General features: G+C 40.9%; 2 pseudogenes; both read left to right on the top strand.

Moving 5' to 3' along the window:
- LOC138843647 (testis-expressed protein 10 pseudogene) overlaps window positions 1-14,491 on the top strand; it is a 22,605-nt pseudogene extending 8,114 nt beyond the window's left edge.
- Window positions 11,206-14,491, top strand: LOC127487158 (testis-expressed protein 10 pseudogene; annotated as a pseudogene).
- Window positions 14,492-14,952: the final 461 nt, after the last annotated feature.

Genomic DNA, 14,952 nt, shown 5'->3' on the forward strand with positions numbered 1-14,952 from the left:
TAAAATATAACGGCTGAGATTTCTTTTCATGCTTAGGGATAATAAACATGGTATTTCTAAGGTAGCTCCAGATTGGAACTATCATTTATTAATATTGAAAACTTTTGATCAAATTAAATGTAATTGGACCATTTCACCTTTTAAATGTTCTCTTTGCTTTGCTTTTTTCTAAATATTGCCATTTTGGAAAAGAAAACTTCTATGTCATTTTATGGAATCTCTGTATATTGCTAATAATAGTAGGTGTTACATTTTAGGAATTAACCAGTCAAGTATCTACTGTATACAAGTTCTAACAAATGATGGAAGGAGTAAGTTCCTCTCTTCAAGGTTTACAGTATCTGTACCTTTCTACAAGATAAGCAATCACAGGGCTGTAACATATAAGTTATAGAATGATAAATAGCATAGACGTACAAAATAAAAATGTTAACTTTGGGGCCCAGCATAGTGGTATGATGGTTAAAGCTGCTGCCTGTGATGCTGGCATCCCACATGAGTGCCAGTTCATGTTCCTCCTGCTCCACTTCTGATCCTGCCCCCTGCTAATGGCCTGGGAAAAGCAGCAGAAGATGGCCCAAGTGCTTAGATCCCAGGGAGACCCAGAGGAAGCTCCTGGCTGCTGGCTTTGGACTGGTCCAGCACTGGCTGTTATAGCCAAATGGGGAGTGAACCAGTAGATGGAAGATCTCTTTCCCTCTCTGTCTCTCAATAACTCTGCCTTTCAAATGAATAAATAAATCTCAAAAAATAGTTTTTATAACTCGGAATAATTTTGTGTTTTATCAGTGTAAAAAAGAAGATGCAATTTGATGAAACAAATTCTACATATAAAGAGCTGAAGTTTTTTACACCAGTGAGACGTTCCAAATTGCCAATCTGTTCAGTTGCTTACTATTCAGCCTAGAGTCATCTTCAAGGGTCTCTATCACAAATCTTCTGATCATTTCTATCCAACTGGAAGGTTTCTGCATAGTTGAGGCGTTTGCCAAGGAGACCATGATATCAGACAGTGTTAATCCAAATTGCCAGATATGTTAAAAGACCATTATCCTTGTGTGTCTTCACTGGAGCAGTTAACAGAGCTGGGAAGTGAAGCTGACGCTTTTGTCTGCCATCCTAATGTAGCACTCTGCACGATGTTCTCCGAGACCAACACAACAGAAGAGGAATAAAGCTCTGAAGAAGAATGGGGTTTTATTATTCCTGAGTGTTGTGTTTTGTGTGGCTTTGTGTTTCCTTTTGGTCTGGATATGGCTAAGTCCCTAAGTATTCTAAGTATTCCTGACAGTGATCTCCTTTACTAACATTTATCTTGTAACAGGCATTGCCTTTCTATGCAATGAAAACATAATCCTGCCTTGTCAATCTCAACACTTTTCTTTAAAATAAATAGTTTAAAACAGCTAGTTTACTGTGTTCCTTGACTATATACAGGTTTGGTCATGTTAGCTTCTTTACTAAATCTAAGTACAGTAAGATGTATCATCAGAAAATTAAATGTTCTTGATAGAGTTTCTAGTTTTGCATTTTAAAAAGTTGTGATAATTTTCTTTGATGACTGAATAGAACCAACTCCCTTCAAGTATAAAACGAGGTTTGGCTTGCTTTTCCACCAGATTCCTGTTACCCACACTGTTGTGCCCTGCTGTGTCTCTTGGACAGCTTGTGGTTCTTCACTGTCACTTCATCAGTGATAGCCTGTGTCTCTGGTCTCTTGGCCTCTTTCTTTAAATTATAACTGAGGTCATCAAAAAGGATAAATAGCCTAATCCTAAAAGAGGGTTCCTTGTGTAAGAAAGAAAAGAAGCCACATTTTGTAGATATTTGAAACTTTAAAATGAGTTCCTTTTACAACTTGACTACCTAAAACATTAACTTCCATAGCTTCATTTGATAGTTTATGAACTATTAGAATTGAATTAGGAAAAGGAATATATAATATTTAATAAATGTCAATCTTGTTGAGGTATCACTTCTAAAATAGTTAATATTTATACTTGCTTTCTCCTCTATAACAACTTTACTTTTCAGTCATGACTGCAGCAAAATAAAATTTACATACAGTAAAGCATTTTCTCCCCATATATAAATCCACCAATAAAGCTGTTTTGTAAGTCCCAGAACTAATATTTTCATTTCATACATGGTTTTGTAACTCTAAAGTTTCAGATAAGTGAATCGTAAAAGATTAGTTTAAAAACTATGTATGTAATATGAGTGTGGTAAAAATCATATACTTAATCTTATGTATATTCATTACATTTTGTATAATATCTCTGTTCTATTGTGTTCTTATGTTCTAGAGAGTAGGATTTTTATTCTTTTTTAACTGCATACCTGATATGTATACAATAAAAATATCTGTATAGTGGTGTTTCAATGACATTTATTTTAACCAATATTTTATGAGATGCATAAATGAATCTGCATTAAATGAACTACAGTAAATGAATTTAATTTATCTTTTTGGGGCCAGTGCTGTGGCATAGTAGCTAAAGCCACTGTCTAATGCTAGGATCCCATATGGGTGCCGGTTCAAGACCAGGCTGCTCCACTTCCAGTCCAGCTCTCTGCTATGGCCTTGGAAAGCAGTGGAAGATGGCCCAAATCCTTGGTCCCCTGCACCCACTTGGGAAACCCAGAAGAAGCTCTTGGCTCCTGGTTTTGGATTGGCCCAGCTCTGGCTGTTGCAGCCATTTGGGGAGTGAACCAGCAGATGGAAGACCTCTCGCTCTACCTCTCTTTGTCTTTCAAATAAATAAATCTTAAAAAAGATCTTTAGGCAAGATGGCAGAATAGTGAGGGTGGGCACCGATAGTCCAGGAAAATTTAGTTTAATTAAAGTGGAGTTACAGTAGCTTCAGAAAAAGGATCAGGAAAAAATTGCAGAGGAAACTCTTCTGGATCTAGTGGCTGTGACTCAGAGGACCTACTGGGAGGACAAGGTTGCCCACCGCATGGAAGCCGAGCCGCGGGAGCTGCAGGGGCTGCGCGCCAGTGCAGGAAGGGGAGTGGATGTCACACAGACACCAGCGGGGAGAGTTGGGATGCCCAGGGCTCCGAGTCCACACAAAGGCGCGGGAAGGGGAGGTGAGCTCAGTAACCCAAGACACTGGCGGGGAAACGGTGGTCAGAATCTAGAGGGGAGTGGGAAAGTTCACCAGACTGACTACAGGAGAGAAGGAAAAAAGGTGGGGGGTTTCTCTCTCCACCAACTTTGCAAAGGTTGCAAGGTTTGCAAGACACAAATAGCAGGCCCCCACTCTGGATTTACATAACAACAGGGGAGAGCTAAGGAACTGAATCACTACAATTCAGTAGCCTAGGCAACCCAGAAGAACCAAGCAGAACTCTCAGGCCACACCCATCTCAAGCCTCCAAGGCTCCTCCAACAGCAAGCAGTCCACTTAACACAGACATAGTATAAAATAAAAATAAATAAACAAATGCACAGTGACGAAAGAAGAAGTAACTATGCCAAGCAAGAAACACAGAAATCGAGGGAACAAGATCAATGATGATACTATGATGCCTCCAAATAAACAAAACACCCCAATCCAAGATTATGAAGATGATGAGATAGACGAAATGCAAGATACGGATTTCAAAAAATTTATGATAAGAACATTTAGAAGTTTTCAAAAGCAAATCCTTGAACTACAGAAATCCTTATTGGACAGGATTGAAAATGTCTCTCGTGAAAATGAAATTTTAAGGAAGAATCAAAATGAAACGCAGAAACTAGTAGAACAGGAAAGTGTGATAGTGAAGAGAAATCAAAATGAAATGAAGAGCTCAATAGATAAAATGACAAACACATTAGAGAGCCTTACAAACAGAATGGGTGAAGCAGAAGAGAGAATATCGGACGTAGAAGATAGAGCACAGGAAAACATACAGTCAAACCAAAGAAAAGAGGAAATTAGAAACCTAAAAAATATTGTTGGAAATCTACAGGATACTATTTAAAAATCCAACATTTGAGTTCTAGGAGTTCCTGAAGGTATGGAGAGAGAGAAAGGATTAGAAGGCCTCTTTAGTGAGATACTAGCAGAGAACATTCCAGGTTTGGAGAAGGACAGAGACATCCTAGTACAGGAAGCTCATAGAACCCCCAATAAACATGACCAAAAGAGATCCTCACCATGACACGTTGTAATTAAACTTACCACAGTGAAACATAAAGAAAAGATACTAAAATGTGCAAGAGAGAAACGTCAGGTTACTCTCAGAGGATCTCCAATTAGACTCACAGCAGACTTCTCATCAGAAACACTACAGGCTAGGAGGGAATGGCGAGACATAGCCCAGGTGCTAAGAGAGAAAAATTGCCAGCCCAGAATATTATATCCTGCTAAGCTGTCATTTGTGAATGAAGGTGAAATAAAGACCTTTCATAGCAAACAGAAATTGAAATACTTTGTGGCCACTCGTCCGGCCCTGCAAAAGATACTTAAAGATGTGCTACACTCAGAAACACAGAAACATGGCCATCAATATGAAAGAAGGTAAAGGAAGAAAAACCCCCAGTAAAAGAGCATGGGAAGGCCGGCGCCGCGGCTCACTAGGCTAATCCTCTGCCTAGCAGCGCCGGCACACTGAGTTCTAGTCCCGGTTGGGGCGCCGGATTCTGTCCTGGTTGCCCCTTTTCCAGGCCAGCTCTCTGCTGTGGCCTGGGAGTGCAGTGGAGGATGGCCCAGGTGCTTGGGCCCTGCACCCCATGGGAGACCAGGAAAAGCACCTGGCTACTGGCTCCTGCCATCGAATCAGCGTGGTGCGCCGGCCGGGCGCGCCGACCGTGGTGGCCATTGGAGGGTGAACCAACGGCAAAGGAAGACCTTTCTCTCTGTCTCTCTCTCTCACTGTCCACTCTGCCTGTCAAAAAAAATAAATAAATAAAAAAGAGCATGGGAAGCTCAAAGCATATACTAGAAAATATCTCCAGGAAAATGGCAGGGCAAAGTCACTATGTATCAATAGTCACATTAAATATTAATGGTCTTAACTCTTCAATTAAAAGACACTGATTGGCTGATTGGCTCAAGGAACACAACCCAACTATTTGTTGCCTACAAGAAACACATCTCTCTAACAAAGATGCAAGCAGACTGAAAGTGAAAGGTTGGAAAAAGATATTCCATGCCAGCAAAAACCAAAAAAAAAGCAGGTGTAGCCATATTAATATCAGACAAAATAAACTTTAATACAAAAACTGTTAAGAGAGACAAAGAGGGACACTATATAATGATTAAGGGTTCAATTCAACAGGAAGATGTAACTATTATAAATGTATATGCACCTAATTACAGGGCACCGGTCTATTTAAAAGATATGTTAAGGGACTTAAAGGTAGATTTAGATTCCAATACAATAGTACTGGGGGACTTCAATACTCCACTCTCAGAAATAGATAGATCATCCGGACAGAAGATCAACAAGGAAACAGCAGATTTAATCGACACTATTGCCCAAATGGATCTAACAGATATCTACAGAACTTTCAATCCTACATCTAAAGACTTCACATTCTTCTCAGCAGTGCATGGAACCTTCTCGAGGATTGATCACATACTAGGCCATAAAGCAAGTCTCAGCAAATTTAAAAGAATTAGAATCATACCATGCAGCTTCTCAGACCACAGTGGAATGAAGCTGGAAATTAGCAACTCAGGAAACCCTAGAAAGTATGCAAACACATGGAGACTGAACAACATGCTCCTGAATGAACACTGGGTCACTCAAGAAATCAAAAGAGAAATCAAAAACTTTCTGGAAGTAAATGAAGATAACAACACAACATATCAAAACTTATGGGATACAGCAAAAGCAGTACTGAGAGGCAAGTTTATAGCAATAGGTGCCTATATCAAGAAATTGGAAAGGTACCAAATAAATGAGCTTTAAATGCAGCTCAAGGACCTAGAAAAACTGCAGCAAACCAAACCCAAATCTAGTAGGAGAAGAGAAATAATTAAAACCAGAGAAGAAATCAACAGGATTGAATCAAAAAAAACATTACAAAAAATCAGCCACGCGAGAAGCTGGTTTTTTGAAAAAATAAACAAAATTGACACCCCATTGGCCCAACTAACTAAAAAAAGAAAAGACCCAAATCAATAAAATCAGAGATGAAAAAGGAAATGTAACAACAGACACCACAGAAATAAAAAGAATCATCAGAAATTACTACAAGGACTTGTATGCCAGCAAACAGGAAAATCTATCAGAAATGGATAGATTCCTGGACACATGCAATCTACCTAAATTGAACCAGGAAGACATCGAAAACCTAAATAGACCCATAACTGAGACAGAAATTGAAACAGTAATAAAGGCCCTCCCAACAAAGAAAAGCCCAGGACCAGATGGATTCACTGCGGAATTCTACCAGACATTTAAAGAAGAACTAATCCCATTTCTTCTCAAACTATTCAGAACAATCGAAAAAGAGGGAATCCTCCCAAATTCTTTCTATGAAGCCAGCATCACCTTAATCCCTAAGCCAGAGAAAGATGCAGCACTGAAAGAAAATTATAGACCAATATCCCTAATGAACATAGACGCAAAAATCCTCAATAAAATTCTCGCCAATAGAATACAACAACACATCAGAAAGATCATCCACCCAGACCAAGTGGAATTTATCCCTGGTATGCAGGGATGGTTCAACATTCGCAAATCAATCAATGTGATTCACCACATTAACAGACTGCAGAAGAAAACCATATGATTATCTCAATAGATGCAGAGAAAGCATTTGATAAGATTCAACACCCTTTCATGATGAAAACTCTAAGCAAATTGGGTATAGAAGGCACATTCCTCACTATAATCAAAGCAATTTATGAAAAACCCACGGCCAGCATCCTATTGAATGGGGAAAAGTTGGAAGCATTTCCACTGAGATCTGGCACCAGACAGGGATGCCCACTCTCACCACTGCTATTCAATATAGTTCTGGAGGTTCTAGCCAGAGCTATTAGGCAAGAAAAAGAAATTAAAGGGATACAAATTGGGAAGGAAGAACTCAAACTATCCCTCTTTGCAGATGACATGATTCTTTATTTAGGGGACCCAAAGAACTCTACTAAGAGACTATTGGAACTCATAGAAGAGTTTGGCAAAGTAGCAGGGTATAAAATCAATGCACAAAAATCAACAGCCTTTGGATACACAGGCAATGCCATGGCTGAGGAAGAACTTCTAAGATCAATCCCATTCACAATAGCTACAAAAACAACCAAATACCTTGGAATAAACTTAACCAAGGACGTTAAAGATCTCTATGATGAGAATTACAAAATCTTAAAGAAAGAAATAGAAGAGGATACCAAAAAATGGAAAAATCTTCCATGCTCATGGATTGGAAGAATCAGCATCATCAAAATGTCCATTCTCCCAAAAGCAATTTATAGATTCAATGCAATTCCAATCAGGATACCAAAGACATTCTTCTCAGATCTAGAAAAAATGATGCTGAAATTCATATGGAGGCAAAAGAGACCTCGAATAGCTAAAGCAATCTTGTACAACAAAAACAAAGCCGGAGGCATCACAATACCAGATTTCAGGACATACTACAGGGCAGTTGTAATCAAAACAGCATGGTACTGGTACAGAAACAGATGGATAGACCAATGGAACAGAATTGAAACACCAGAAATCAACCTAAACATCTACAGCCAACTTATATTTGATCAAGGATCTAAAACCAATTCCTGGAGCAAGGACAGTCTATTCAATAAATAAATGGTGCTGGGAAAACTGGATTTCCATGTGCAGAAGCATGAAGCAAGATCCCTACCTTACACCTTACACAAAAATCCACTCAACATGGATTAAAGACTTAAATCTACGACCTGACACCATCAAGTTATTAGAGAACATTAGAGAAACCCTTCAAGATATTGGCATAGGCAAAGAGTTTCTGGAAAAGACCCGGGAGGCACAGGCAGTCAAAGCCAAAATCAACTATTTGGATTGCATCAAATTGAGAAGTTTCTGTACTGCAAAAGAAACAGTCAGGAGAGTGAAGAGATAACCGACAGAATGGGAAAAAATATTTGCAAACTATGCAACAGATAAAGGGTTAATAACCAGAATCTACAAAGAGATCAAGAAACTCCACAAAAACAAAACCAACAACCCACTTAAGAGATGGGCCAAGGACCTCAATAGACATTTTTCAAAAGAGGAAATCCAAATGGCCAACAGGCACATGAAAAAATGTTCAAAGTCACAAGCAATCAGGGAAATGCAAATCAAAACCACAATGAGATTCCACCTCACCACGGTTAGAATGGCTCACATACAGAAATCTACCAACAACAGATGCTGGCGAGGATGTGGGGAAAAAGGGACACTAACCCACTGTTGGTGGGAATGCAAACTGGTCAAGCCACTATGGAAGTCAGTCTGGAGATTCCTCAGAAACCTGAATAGAACCCTACCGTTCGACCCAGCCATCCCACTCCTTGGAATTTACCCAAAGGAATTTAAATTGGCAAACAAAAAGCGGTCTGCACCCTAATGTTTATAGCAGCACAATTCACAATAGCCAAGACCTGGAACCAACCTAAATGCCCATCAAAGGTAGACTGGATAAAGAAATTATGGGATATGTACTCTTTAGAATACTATACCGCAGTAAGAAACAACGAAATCCAGTCATTTGCAACAAAATGGAGGAATCTAGAACACATCATGCTGAGTGAAATAAGCCAGTCCCCAAGGGACAAATACCATATGTTCTCCCTGATCGGTGACAACTTACTGGACACCAAAAAGGAAACCTGTTGAAGTGAAATGGACACTATGGGAAACGGTGACTTGATCAGCATAGCCCTGACTGTTAATGAACAACTTAATACATTATCCCTCTTAGTATTTTTTTTGTCTGTTCTACTTAATATGACTGGTTTAATTCTGTAATTAATACACAGTTTTTCTTAAGTGTTGAAATTTAACTGAAATGTGATCCCTGTTAAACATAAGAGTGTGAATAAGAGAGGGAAGAGATGTACAATTTGGAACATGCTCAGGCTGACTTGCCCCAAATGGTAGAGTTAGAAGCATACCAGGGGACTCCAATTCAATCCCATCAAGGTGGCATGTACCAATGCCATCTCACTAGTCCAAGTGATCAATTTCAGTTCACAATTGATCATAATGAAAGGACTAAGAGTCAAAGGGATCACATAAACAAGTCTAGTACCTGCTAATACTAACCAATAGAATAAATAAAGGGGAGAGTGATCCAACGTGGGAAGCGAGATACTCAGCAGACTCATAGAATCGCAGATGTCCTAAACAGCACTCTGGCCTCAGAATCAGCCCTAAAGGCATTCGGATCTGGCTGAAAAGCCCATGAGAGTATTTCAGGCATGGAAAGCCAAGACACTCTGGCAAAAAAAAAAAAGACCTAAATGAAAGATCTCTGTGAGTGAGATCCCAGTATAAAGAACAGGTCTTCAAAGAAGGAAGTACCTTTCTCTGAAGGGAGGAGAGAACTTCCACTTTGACTATGACCTTGTCTAAACAAGATAAGAGTCGGAGAACTCAAAAGGCTTCTATAGCCTTGGAAACTCATGACTGGAGCATAGGGAGATTACTGATGCCATAAACAGGAGTGTCAATTTGTAAAGTCAACAACAGGAGTCACTGTGCACTTACTCCTCATGTAGGATCTCTGTCCTTAATGTGCTGTACATTGAGATTTAATGCTATAATGAGTACTCAAACAGTATATTTCACTTTGTGTTTCTATGGGGTGCAAACTGTTGAAATCTTTACTTAATGTATACTAAACTGATCTTCTGTAAAAAAAAAAAAAAAAAGAAATTATCGATTCCCAACTTGACTCTAGGTCTGATCTGATTTCATCATCGTTTAAAAAATCATCTATTATTTTTCACTTTATGCTTCTGTGTGGGAGCAAACTGTTGAAATCTTTACTTAATGTATGCTAAACTGATCTTCTGTAGATAAAGAGAATCAAAAATGAATCTTGATGTGAATGGAAGGGGAGAGGGAGTGGGAAAGGGGAGGATTGCGGGTGGGAGGGACATTATGGGGGGGAAGCCATTGTAATCCATAAGCTTTACTTTGGAAATTTATATTCATTAAATAAAAGTTAAAAAAAGATATTTAGGGTTGTTTTGAGGATTAAATGAGTTAATATGTATCTAGCCCTATGCTAAATATTTTGCATACATTAACTCACTTAAAAATAATACAGCAGCAATTCAACTTCAATCCCTGTCCCCTAAAATAGGAGCTGAACAAATTTCTTCATTTTTTCCTTTCGCCTTGGCAGATGGATCCAGGAGGTTGAGAGAAAGTGAAGGACTTCAGGAACAAAAAGAAAATCCCTATGTCACTAGAAACCCCATTTTTATCAATTGGAAGGAACACGCCAATGACCAGTAACACATCCAGGTTTATGAAAACAGGGGTTCACAGCCAAATGTCAGTTCACAGTTCAGGCTATTGTATCCTGTTTGAGGATTAGGTGGTATGGATGAAGGCCTATCATCTACTGAAGACCTGGAAGGATTTATTGAGATAATAATTCCATGACTAATTGAATGCTGGGTTGAAGCTGTGCCTCTACAGCCAGCTTCTTCTGTTTGAAATGGTATAGAATGAGTGCCTCTACAAGTTATGCAGCAAGTCCTTAATATTATTTCCCTTTTGTGGAAACTGTCTAAAGAAAATGATGAAATCCATAAATTGGAATCATGGATTTAAAGAATTGCCTTATTTATTTCAAACACCATTTTATGAGTCATTTTCTGTATGCATTAAAATAAATAACCAAGAACAGAAGGAAAGAAAAACATCAAGCATTGCACGATTTTCTCCAATAACATAGATCAACTCTTACTGAATTTTTTTGTTTTTGACAGAGTTAGACAGTGAGAGAGAGAGAGAGAGAGAGAGAGAGAGAGAGAGAGAAAGGTCTTCCATTGGTTCAACGCCCAAATGGCTGCTACGGCCTGCATGCTGCGCCAATCCGAAGCCAGGAGCCAGGTGCTTCCTCCTGGTCTCCCATGTGGGTGCAGGGCTCAAGCACCTGGGCCATCCTACAATGCCTTCCCAGGCCACAGCAGAGTTGGACTGGAAGAGGAGCAACCAGGACAGAATCCGGCACCCTGACCAGGACTAGAACCCAGGGTGCTGGCACTGCAGGCAGAGGATTAGCCTAGTGAGCCACAGCACCGGCCTCTCTTACTGAATTTAGCACTGTCTGATATCATGGTCTCCTTGGCAAATGCCTCAACTTTGCAGAAAGCTTCCAGTTGGATAGAAATGATCAGAAGATTTGTGACAGACCCTTGAAGATGACTCTAGGCAGAATAGTAAGCAACTGAACAGATTGCTTGGAGTGTCATGGAGGTTAGTGTAGATACAACACAGCAGAGAGGCTACTGAGACTCTGATTAAGGCAGTGTATACCTTTTATCAGCAGAGGGGCCTTATCCTTCCAGTTCAAACTTCATTGCTGAAGTTTTTCAGTAAAATCTATCAAAAGGAAGAGATACGGTCTTACAAGATTCAGATACCGTAGTAAAGTGTTTTCATGTTGGCTGGCTGGTTTACCATTGCAGCTTGCTCATCTTGGCTCCTGAAACCCTGAGCTTTCTGCATAGCTTAGAGATATCATTCATACTACTGCAGCAGGAGCAAATAAAGAATTACTAAAAAGTTTACAAGCTACTGCTCTCCGAATCTATGATCCACAGGAAGGCACTGTGGTGGTTCTCCCTGCAGAGCCTCAGCAACATTTGGTTCAGCTTGTACATTTTCCACCCAGTCTGCCTGCTGATCTGCTTTCTCAGTTAAGTCGTTGCTGTATTATGGGAAGACTCAGTTCAAGCTTGGTTGCTATGCTTATCGGGATACTGCACATGAGATCATCATTTTCTGGATGGAAGTTAATGACTGGTTGATCAGTGATGTGGATACGTCAGCTTTTTCTTTTCCACACTTGCAGGATTTTTGAAAGAGGAGTTGTTGGCTTCAGGGCCTGGAGGAGTTCCTCATGTCACCCAGACGCAGCTTTCCCCTGTGCTGCTCTACCTTATGGATTTGGGTCAACTTTTATACCACTGGCATGTGACAGAGGCAGTTTGTCACAGCTTATTGGTTATCCCTGTCCCAAGTCAGAGCTTTGACATCCTGCAAAGTGCCAGTAAGCTAGGCACTAGGTTGGGTTGACTGTAATTCCTGACAGCATGGCCGACTGTTTCTGGTGTTATCTATAGGCTCCTGGAGCATACTTGTGTAGTTGGTGAGACTCTACTGCCATTTCTGGCTTCTTGTTGCTACAGTCTTCTCTAGAGAAAGGGGAAGCAGAGCATCTAAAGAAGAGGGACAAGCTCTGGGGGGCCTGCGTCTCTACCTTGGCTCTTCTCCTCGAGTCCTCAGGTTGATGCAGAGCCTGTGGGTGAACAGGGTTGGGGCTGAGGAGCTGCCTGTGGTGGGCCAGCTGCTCCACCTGCCGCTTCAGCACGCTCCCCTCAGACCCACGTGTTGACCAATGCTATCTTGGTGCAGCAGATCATCAAGAATATCCCAGCCTTGAAGAGTAGCAGTGTGCAGGAGCCATGTACGTCAGCAACTTACGTTATTGCTTCCATGTGTACATCACAGGGCAATACCCACGGGCCCAGCGCCTGGAGTGCAGGGTATTGAAGAGGAGCTGTGGTACCTCCTGTGGGAAATTGGGTACTCACATCTAACTTATTTTGAGGAGAGGCTGATGTAATAGATGTTTGTCATTAAAGCTGAACTTTTCAAGAACAAAAAATAAAAAAGAGGAATTTAGACCCAGAGAGGGCACCCACAGAAGGAAGATGTGAAGAGACCCAGTGAGAAGACAGCCATCTAAAGGGAAGCAGAGAGGCCTGGAAGAGACCTTTCCTTCCAAGTGCTTAGAGGGATCCAAGACTGCCAACACCTTGATCCTGAACTTCAAGCCTCTGGACCCACCACACAATGCATTTCTGTTCCTCCCACCCAGTCTGTGGGAAGCTGCTTCAGCAGCTGGAGCAGACTAGTACACAGTGGAACAAGGGAAGGAGTCTCTCTCGTGACCGTCAGCACTAAGTGGGAAAGAGAACAATCAGGCCCTCTTATCACCTTCTCCGCTGATGCTGTCACTAATAGAGAATGGCTAGGTCTGTGCAGGCAGCTCACTCCTGAGGAGCGTTAGTCCATAGCAGTGTCCGCTGTAGCAGTGTTCTGCATACAGGCAAGTGCAGTACTTTTTGCTGTTTGTTTTGCATTGAAAACAGTCTCAAAGTTGAATACAAAGAGCACTCTGCAGGTGTTGCAAATGTTAGCCATTTGCAACAGTATACTCCAGGGTCCTTAGGGCTATCACTCAACTGCAGAGTAATTGATATATCAGAGTATACCAGACAGGTTCTGGATCAGCCTTTGAAGTAAATACTACATTTTCACACAGCTTGGTTACTTGCTGTGCCAGCTTCCTATAGCAGCTGTAATACCTTATCACAAGTCAAGTGCTTACAGTTGTGGAGGGCGAATCTGTAAGAGCTCTCATGGGGTTAAAATGACAGCATCAACAGAGCTACTTTCTCCTGGGAGCTCTAGGGGGCAATGTGGGTCCCTTTTCCAGCTTCTTGAGGCCACCTGCATTCCCTGGTTCCTGGCCCCTTCCTCCATCTTCAAATCCCTCTGTGACTCTGGCCTCCTCTCTTGCCTCCCTCTTCCACTTGAAAGGACACTCGGGATTACATTGGGCCCTCTTGGCTCTTGGCTAACCCAAGATCAACCCCCTATGTTTTTTTAATTTTATTTACTTATAGGAGGTAGGTCTTGCATCTGCTGGTTCTCTCCTCAAATGCCCAGAACTGTTGGAATCCAGGTTTCCCATGGTGGCAAAGACCCAAGTACTTGGGCCATCATCTGCTGCCTCCCAGCGTCTACACTAGCAGTGAGCTGGAATTGGAAATGTGGGAGGCAGGAGTCCTACATGGCCACTTAGCAGATGCACAAAGTGCTGGCCCCAGCTCCCTATTTAAAAGTCAGACAATTACCAACCTTACTTCCATCTGCAATCTAATTCCCTTTTGCCATACAGAAGAACCAATGCACAGGTTGCAGGCAGTTGAAGGGAGAAGTTTGGGAAGGTGGTGGGATAGAGGGGAGAGTATTATTTGGCTTTCCACACTTGCCCAATGTCACAGAACTGGTTAAGTGCTAGCACTGAGTACTGTATCCATTAAACTTAGCTATATGGGCTGCTCACTCGAACTCGATACAGGGTGTATTGTACAGGTAGACGTTTTCCTTCGATATGATTAGCATTGTTTCAGAGCAATGACAATGCATCTGATTCGATGTAGAAATGATTTCTAGATTTTCCTGATAATGTTGTGACTTAACAAATATAAACTTGAAGTTTTATACCTCACAATATTGTAGGTTTTGGGTTGTGATTTTTGCTTTATTGGTCATTCTCTTTATGAGATTAAAAAAAAAACAGCATGAGCTTTTGGAAAAATAAAGCATGGTTTTTTTTAAATAATAAAAAAAATGCATGCTCTTTCTAAGGTCTTAATAATGAACATAGCTGCCATTTATTAAAGACCTGTGTACCAGGCAAGGCTCTGGGAATCTTACATCTCATTTTACATTTTGCACACACTCTCATATGTATTGGGCAGTCTGAAGTCAGTGTGTTTCACAACTCATTCCAGTTGCAGGCTCCTCTAGCTCAGCCTGTCGAAAATGGAATGGATTTTTCCTTTCTCCCATATTCTGCCCCACCTCTGCCATGCTCCTACCACCAGAAAAATCAAAGAAAAAGCTAGACACACCACCATTGATTATGCTTTTTTTCTCTCTAGGAATATCATCACCATTCATCCAGTTTATGCCAGAAATCTGGGAGTCCATGGTGCCTCCTCCTCCCTTCCT

This window comes from Oryctolagus cuniculus, chromosome 9 (genome assembly GCF_964237555.1).
Source record: "Oryctolagus cuniculus chromosome 9, mOryCun1.1, whole genome shotgun sequence".
Classification (NCBI taxonomy): Eukaryota; Metazoa; Chordata; class Mammalia; order Lagomorpha; family Leporidae; genus Oryctolagus; species Oryctolagus cuniculus.